Source organism: Bison bison, unplaced genomic scaffold (genome assembly GCF_000754665.1).
Source record: "Bison bison bison isolate TAMUID 2011002044 unplaced genomic scaffold, Bison_UMD1.0 scf7180017864376, whole genome shotgun sequence".
Taxonomy (NCBI): Eukaryota; Metazoa; Chordata; class Mammalia; order Artiodactyla; family Bovidae; genus Bison; species Bison bison.
The window spans coordinates 2,426,802-2,436,218 of NW_011494948.1; the positions used below are offsets into that span (position 1 = coordinate 2,426,802).

General features: G+C 38.8%; 1 protein-coding gene across 9 annotated transcripts in view; it reads right to left on the reverse strand.

The window, feature by feature from the left end:
- PTPRD (protein tyrosine phosphatase, receptor type, D) overlaps positions 1-9,417 on the reverse strand; it is a 572,360-nt gene that overhangs the window by 459,212 nt on the left and 103,731 nt on the right. The window lies entirely within an intron of this gene.

Genomic DNA, 9,417 nt, shown 5'->3' on the forward strand with positions numbered 1-9,417 from the left:
GAATACATCGGTGGAAGAAAGCACATCAATGCTATGTGTAAGATTTAAGAGACGCTCCACTGTGCAGGATAAAAGTCTATTATTGGCAGAATAACGGAAGTTGCTTTCTTGGCACCAGGTGAAATGACAGTGTTAATTCAACTTCTCCAGCTAAATAGTAGAGGTTAGAATGTTTTACACCAGCACATTTGGCTTCTTCCCTAAAGACACATCACATCTAGGTCTAGTTTGGCTTCAATAAGTCAAAACAATAGCTAGCATAAGCCACTTTGATTTAACAGGATGTTTATATGCCTCCTGGGCAAGGGCTTAGTTTTCTCAATCTTCTATGTAAAATCAATAAGCCACAGACTGCTTTTACAGAGCCTACTGAGTGCAAAACATCAGAACTGCTACTCATGTGTGCATCTCGAGATACACAAATGAGTCAGATTCCACCCTCTGTGATTTTCCAGTTTAGGAGGGAAAATAACAACCCAGGTACATTGAATGATGAGTACAAGTTAATAAGTGACTAGTGCCAGGGAGGAAAGCCAAATAATGCCACGGAATACAGGGAGCAGGATGATATCATGGAAAAAAGCAGTGTCTTCAATTAGACCCTGGAGTACTGGCAGGATTTTACCAAAAGAAAGGCAAGGCATTCCAGGAATTCTAAGAAAAAAGCAGGGCAGTGAAAAAGGAACTCTGGCAAAGGTGAGTCACCTGACTGGCCTAGATGAGGACTTCCCAAATATCTATATGCATCAGAAGCACCTGGCATGCTTACACCAAGGCACCCTCCCACCAGAGTTTGTGAATCAGTAGGTCTGTGGTGGGGGTCCAAAAACCTGCATTTCTAACGAGTTTTTGAAAGATGCTGAAGCAGCTGATCCCAGGTCCACACTGACACTACAGGATAGGTGTGATGGATCCACTAGGAAACCAAAAGAGGATGAGGCAAAACACAATGGCTCAGGATTAAAAAATAACAGATCATGGAGAGCCTTGGATACCAACCTAAGTCAACCAGCCTTTTTGCAGCAAACCACAAAGGGGATTATTTAATGTTTTGGAGAAGAACAATATAGAATGAATTTTTGGAAAGATTAAGTGACAGCTGAATGTGGGATGATTTACAGAACACTATTATCAGGAGTCGCAACTAAGAAGTAACACAGACCATAAGAGTGATGGTGGTCCTGTTGGGAATAGAAAAAATGGAAGTGATGACTGACTGGCTCCAAGCAACAATTTGAAGTATGGCTCTTTAGGTGATAAATAATAGTTCCTACAGAACCTTCAGTAAATTGAGCACAACATTTTATACACAGTAGGCTCTTAATAAAGAAATAAGGCATTTTTAACATTATTGCTTTCTCTTTCACTGTGAGAGCAACTTAAGAAAGACAATCAGGACGTGTTTGCCCATGAAACAGTATACCTCTAATTTTTGCATGTTGGAATAGGTGGAAACACATACAAAACTTCCAACAAAATACTAGAGCTGCCCAGAAATACCCTAAAAACTTAAAATAACTTGTACTTTAAAAAAGAATTGCAATACAGATACTATAGTGTGTCTTTTATGAAATTGAGCATGAGAATAAAATTTTTTCTAAAAAGATACTTTTTCGGTGCTATACATGAATGGTATGAATGCAAGAAATACAAAACTAAAAGGAAAGGAGTGAATCATTCTAAGTACCATTCCACTAGCCTTTTTTTTTTCTTTTCAACAGATTTGTGGGTGGCATGAAGAATCAAATTGTACATTGAAATGCACATACTTGAAACCAAAAGCTAGCCAGCTGCTCCAAATCAGCTATTGTTATCAATCTCATTTGGAAAACAACTTATCAAGCAGTTCACAGCTATCAAATGTTAAAATCCTCCAAACTTCATAGTCGAAGTGCTAAAGGAAATCAGCTCTTCCCCTGCCCCGCTTTCACCACTCCCATCCTCACGCCAGCATTTCAAATGACGGCAAGTCCAGGAGACATCAGTGCTGTCAGACTCAATTTGTGTCTGTGCGAGCGTATCAGAGCCAACTGCTACATAATGCCTCCGTGCAACCTCAGAGATGGAGATGGATGAAAGGCTCTCTCAGCAAAGAGGTGATTTGGTTTTCCCCCTGCTCGACTAAAGGGACATAAGAAGACTAAATTCTTCCCAATGAAACTACAAATGTTACCTCTGGACTTGACACAGTGATAGGATCTAGAAATAGACGCAGATATGAACATACCTATTTTCACTTAAATAGGCTATGCCCTTGGCCGAGATATGACAAGAGGAGATCAGAGGTGTGAAGATAAAACCAGTTCTAGAGGTTCATTCTGGCCAATCTCTCTTCTGTATCTTGTTTATAACAGAAACTTTGCCAAAAGGAAAATGCTGGCTTGTGTATCAGTAAGATGGGATTTAAATTTTGGTACAAAAATGGGCAAAAGATCTTTCCTATTTTAGATTTTTTTTTTAATGTGGGCCCTTCTTAAAGTCTTTATTGAATTTGTTACAGTATCACTTGTTTTAAGATTTTTTTTTTCTTGGCACGGAGGCTAAAATGTGGGATCTTAGCTCCCCAACCAGGGATCAAACCCCCACCAGAAGGCAAAGCCTTAACCAGTGGACCCCCAGGGAAGTACCTGGACAAGAGATTTTTAAGAAAACATTTTCAGTGTAAATAATGCAGATGAATCGGTGTTACAAGTACTTTCAATTAGCCTAAAGAAAGTGTAGCCAAGAACTCTGCAATAAAAACAGCAAGAAAGGGGGGTTGGAGATACTAAAAGTACCATGGTCTAGTTTACTTCACAAATTATTCTGCACCTGTCCAACAGCCCTCAGCAGAGGCTAACTCTGTGATTTTTAAGTACCTGCCCTTTGTGTCTTTTATTAACTGGGAAAGGCAGATAAAACTGAACCATCTAGATGAGCTGAACATAAAATTAAAAATATTTAAAACTCCCTGGTTTCTTACCGCTCACAGCACAAAGACGTTAGCAATAATTTTGCTGATTTCCATTTTCTTTTCTATTATGTACATGTGTGGTTAGAGGAACTAACAGCTCAGAGCCAGTGTGTGCAATCTAATTTGAAATGGAACAATATACTTGCCCTGAGTCTTGAATTACTGCTTTAAGTGGTCTCATTAGCTGACACCTATCTAACCCTTTATCTTCAAGTTAACATTAGAACCCTTTTCTGTAATAAGTATATTCATATTCAAATTGATAAATGCTTAAGGATTTTTTCAGCTTTCTGTATTGTTGGTGTTTCTATAGATTATGTTGACAAAAGAGAAAAAAAAAGCTTTAAAAAACCTTAGAAGTTCCTAGAGAAATTATGATTATAGTTTTTTTGGAGGAAATGTGCAAAATAAACATGGAACATCTTGCCATACCAGCAAGCAAAGAGGCTTTTGGGCATTACCAGGGTTTTTCTTTGTTTTGTTTTTAACTTTTTATATCAGACTGGAGTATAGCCAATTAACAAAATGCCGTAAAAATTTCAAGTGAACAGCAAAGGGACTCAGCCATACATACACATGTATCCATTCTCTCCCAAACTGGCTGCCACATTAATACTGAGCAGAGTTCCCTGGGCTACAGAGTAGGATCTTGAGGAAACCAGTCAAATGAAGGAAAATCTGAGTGGCAAAATGAGTAACAACTGCAATAAACTGGAACACACCACATCAAACTACATGAGTTTGTAATCTTAAAAATAATTTTCAAAAATTATACTGGTCAATCTAGGAGACAGTTAAAGAAGCAAACCATTATATTGAAAAGAGGGAGACAAAGGTAAATAATTAGGTTTTTTTTTAACCTCCATAAGAACTTAATGCTGCTTTCACTAGAAACTAGATATTGTTTATCCCTATACATTTTACTTCTTTCTGTCTTAAAATAACCCTATACTTTCAATTCTAGACATCTTAAAAGCAATAATATGGTAATGGCATTTAACCTGAGCATATGCCCATTAAAGTAGGGAGATGGTAGGGTAAGGAGGAAATCCCTAAATGCTGTGACTTCTTTTTATGAGCTTCTCAAACAGATCAGGCCTCTATAAATTGACTAGGACAGATTTCCAATCATATAAGAGGAAAAAAAAACCTGTAAGGAGGATGTGCTACCAGGGAACTCTGATTAATGAGACAAAAGCAGGGCTGGAGCAAACTTTGCATTGAGTCTGGTAGAACGCTGAGGGTGCCTTGTGAATTTCCTGTGCCCTCAGTACACAGTTATAACACAAGGAAACAAAAAGAAAAAACAAAATCAACTTTCAACACTTTGCTTATTCACGAGGATTTTGCAGCAGAAGATAGTCCCTTAAATATTTTTTGCATGGTCGAGGACAAGAATCCTTTAGCACTATTCAATAAAAACCTTATGAAAGATAGAAATATTCTTTATCTGCGCTAATGACTGACCATATTAAACACAGCTAGTGGAAATGGGGAAGTAAACACTTTCCTGTATTTCAGTTTAAATACTCCCATGAGGACAGTGGGTGCCCCATTGTCCAACTGAGACTATAGCTCCATTTTTCAACAGCTCTGGACAGCACAGCTATAAACAACGCCTGGGTTGTATGGGCTGTAAACTGAAACAATAAGGCAGGACTCCTGGGTCCATGTCAACCTTGGCTCCCAAATAATTAGACCCTAAGGATTCACTCTGTTAGACAAGGCAACCCACCCAACCTCTGGGTCACTCACTCCCCCATCCCTGACCCTCACCCCGCCAAAACAATTGTTACAGTGTTTCAAACTAATTCATATAATGTGGAATATCAAAAAATGGTCAGGTGTATAACTGAAAAAAGGTCCAAATAGAAACACTGTAGTTAAAAGCAAAATAAAACAGCTATTTCATGTCACAGCTTTAAGTGCTGCATTCCCCACTACTAGAAGATCCCTGTTTGGGATGTAACAGAAATGGGAACTCTGGACAGCAAAGACACATCACATTTCATAGATGGGGAAGGCAAGGATACTTCTACACGTTCATATAAAGTCATATGCATAATGCTTATGAAATGGCCACATTCACTTAATTAATGAGGGATATGGAAAATGTATTCTTAAATACATGCAGCACCAAAAGCCTCATTTCAACTATAGAAAACAGCGCTGAGATTTTAAAAGGGCAATAGAACAATGTCATTAAACACACCCAATATACCTCTGAATCTAAATATAAAGAACTATTTTTATAAAATAAACTCAACTCAAATTATACTCTTTCACATCACAGCACACCATGTCATAATTCTATTTTGCCCCAAACATGTATTCACGACAATGAACTGGGGAAAAAAAGAAAAACCTCAAGAAGGTTTACGAGATATTATGTACAAATACATAGTAATAACTCCATCATCTCATTTTTGGCTTAGACTATGACTTAGTCTGAAGACAGCTGGTAACTGTAAGTACATGATGACTCTGGTGAAATCAACTGGATCATAAGACCTGAAGAGTAAAACAAAGCCTATCAATATGGATACATTAATGACTTTTCATATCTTTATAGTTTTGATACACAGAAAAGCCAATGGTCTGAGTGCCTGTAATTTCACTTTTCAAATTACTCCTGGTAGAATCTCTATAAGATTTCAAATAACTTTACATTTGAGGCACACATAAATATTAGTTCCTCTCAAAAATGGCAAAATGACATTATTAACTTTGATAGTTTCTTTCTCCTTCAGGAAATAAAAATGAAGTATGCCACAAGAAATGAACAGATAGAGAAGGGGAAAACAAGAAACCTCATCTCCCTATCTATTTTTTTTCCTTACAAATAGAAATATAATTCTGATTTGAAAAGTAGGATAGCTTTAGGAAAAGCATCTCATGTCTTTAAATGATTCTTGCATGAGATAACTTCTATCTAGTTTTATACAACACTAGTGAAAACCTGCAATGGGAAAGTTAAAATACAAGTCTATTCAATATGCTGCTGGAGTCTGTTATTTGTTCCATTCTTCCTAAAATATGCTTTAAAACTGAGAAATAGATCAATCTTAGGTACAGACAGATATGTAACCAAGTCACTTCTTACCCAAAAAACAGAACACAGATTATATTAATTACTTCAATCTTTCATTGACACTGTTGTTGTCTAGTGGCTAAGTTGTGTTTGACTCTTTGCAACCCCATGGACTGCAGGCTGCCAGGATCCTCTGTCCACGGGATCTGCCAGCAAGAATGCTGGAGTAGGTTGCCATTTCCTTCTCCAGGGGATCTCCCTAACCCAGGAATCGAACCCACATCTCCCTGCATTGACAGATTCTTTACCTCTGAGCCATCAGGGAAACACTTTAATCTTTGGGTATCGCTAAATGGATGTGAAACCATCATTGCTAACTCTTTTTATTATATTAAAAAACAAGAGAGTATCTTTTTTAATGCATCAAAGTAATTTCTGTTTAAAATATATCTTGCTTTTAAAATACATTACAAGTAATAAAGTTTTAGCTATTATGTCCATTTGTTTTATTTACATCAATACATAGTAAAAATCCAGCAGTACATGACAATTATTTTACTTACTATGAAAAGTAAATATTAAAATGAATTTTGTGGAGAATTTACCACTCCCTTTAGCAATCATTGGGATTCCCTGGTGGCTCAGATGGTAAAGAATCTGCCTGCAATGTGGGAGACTCGTGTTTGGTCCCTGGGTTGGGAACATTCCCTGGAGAAGGGATTGGCAATCCACTCCAGTATCCTTCCCTGGAGAATACCATGGACAGAGAAGCCTGGCAAGCTGCAAGTCCACGGGGCCGCAGAGAGTTGGACACGACTGAGTGTTAATACTTTAGCGACGATTACTTTTTTACTTAGGATTATTTTTAAGACAAAGAGTCTTTTAATAACAGTATTTAATAGCTTTTAAACACTTCATTACTAGAGCTCAAACTAATTCCCCCACTCACAGGTGTTTACATCAATCATTTCATCTTCGGAATGATCACAGTCCTGGACCAATCACTCTCAACTAAAGATGATTTTTCCCCTTCTCCGGGGACAACAAGCAAAGTCTGGAGACATATTTTGTTGTCACAACACAAGGAGAGTGATAATAGCATTTAAGGGGAAGGGCCCAGGGATGATGGTGAATACCCTACAGCCCACAAGACCGCTTTCCACACCAAAGAATTATCTGGACCAAAATGTCAGTAGTGCCAAAGATGGGAAACAACGTCCTAGAAGAGTTCATTAATGCTGAAGAAAACATTTACATTAAAAATGAGAATCTTCAAGGCCTGTGTCTAGAATATTACTTCCTAAATCTAGTATACTACTTTCTACATCCACTAATTTTAGGTGTATCTAGTATAGCTTGAGTGCATAAATTCAGAGCCAATTTAAATTTCTGGGCACAGAAGTCAAAACACTATGGATGGCTCCTAAATTTCCCTTTCTGTCCTAAGTTATAACTGCAGTTGGCTTGCCTTATGGGAAGGTCAATTCACAGACTTAGATGACATAAATATTGTTACCAATGAAAAGGATGGATCTGTTAAATGGGGCAGGGATTGCACTGATGTCTGTCAGTGAATAGCTGTGGTTCCCATTTTTCATGATGGGAGCTTAGCTCTTCTCTGAGGGAACATTCCCAGGATAGAAACATCCAGTTCCAAGGAATGTTCTTTCACGTCACTGCCAGCAACAAAGACATATAGTAGAATTGTGAGAGGTCATCATGAATGGCTGCGGAATATGAAATTAAAGCATCTTCTCTTCATTTCCTTGCTCTGTCCTTATGACTTACTGTGTGTGTGTGTGTGCGTGTGTGTGTGTGTGCACGCACATGTGCATCTTAGTTGCTCAGTTGTGTCTGACTCTTTGCAACCCCATGGACTGTAGCCTGCCAGGCTCCTCTGTCCATGGGGTTTTCTAGGCAAGAACACTGGAGTGGGTAGCCATTCCTTTCTCCAGGGGATTTTCCCAACCCAGGGATCGAACCCATGTCTCCCACCTTGCAGGTGGATTCTTTAACATCTGAGCCACTAGCAAGCCCAGACATATCCCATGTCTCTGTGGAAATCTATGAATACCACATATAGGAGAGGAGTTAAGCTCTGTGTGAAGAAACCAAATAAATGATGATTAACCAAATAGAAACATAACCTAAAGAAAGGGTAAAGAGGACCAATATCAATCATACACATACATTATACACTCTCCTCCTCTCCCACCCAGAACATTTATTTTCTGTTATGTTGTACTCTTCTTTATTGCTAGTGCCTTATTCACATCTACTTTTCTCCATAATGAAACCAAAGATTAACAAAAATCAAAAACTTTATACATTATCTTGGGCAACCTCCTCCTGTAGCAGACAAAAAAGTGAAAGGACATAATGAAATTCATAACCTCTGGACACACATCTGGTTAGTCTCAGAGAGGGTTTAGGATCCAAACTAATCTTCTTTCCTGTACAGCATTCTGCTTGTTTCATCTCTGACTTACTATAATGCTAGCTTAGACGAAGTTAAGTGAAGTGAAAGTTGCTCAGTTGTGTCCAACTCTTTGCAATCCCATGAACTACATATTCCATGGAATTATCCAGGCCAGAACACTGGAGTGGGTTGACATTTTCTTAACCATACGACCTTCCCAACTCAGGGATCAAACCCAGGTCTCCGGCACTGCAGGCAGATTCTTTACCAGCTGAGCCACAAGGGAAGCCCAGTTTAGATGAGGTCATGATTAATTATAAAATGAGCAACACAAAGAAAAGTACTCCTCTTCAACTGGCAGAGAAACAATCTAAGATTGGCCCCAATGAAGGAGGAAGAGTACCTTAAAAGTTGGGTACAGGAAGGAATGATGAGAGGAGCTCACTGAATAAAATATTTTAGAGTTGTCATCATCTTAAATGCATAAATAATGCACAAAAGAAAATTTATCCCATGAGTCAAAAATCCTTTCAAAAAACAGTCTTTAACTTCAGATCAGATCAGATCAGTTGCTCAGTCGTGTCTGACTCTTTGCGACCCCATGAATCGCAGCACGCCAGGCTTCCCTGTCTACCACCAACTCCCGGAGTTCACTGAGACTCACATCCATCAAGTCAGTGATGCCATCCAGCCATCTCATCCTCTGTCATCCCCTTCTCCTCCTGCCCCCAATGCCTCCCAGCATCAGAGTCTTTTCCAATGAGTCAACTCTTCGCATGAGGTGGCCAAAGTACTGGAGTTTCAGCTTTAGCATCATTCCTTCCCAAGAAATCCCAGGGCTGATCTCCTTCAGAATGCACTGGTTGGATCTCCTTGCAGTCCAAGGGACTCTCAAGAGTCTTCTCCAACACCACAGTTCAAAAGCATCAATTCTTCGGCGCTCAGCCTTCTTCACAGTCCAACTCTCACATCCATACATGACCACAGGAAAAACCATAGCCTTGACTAGATGGA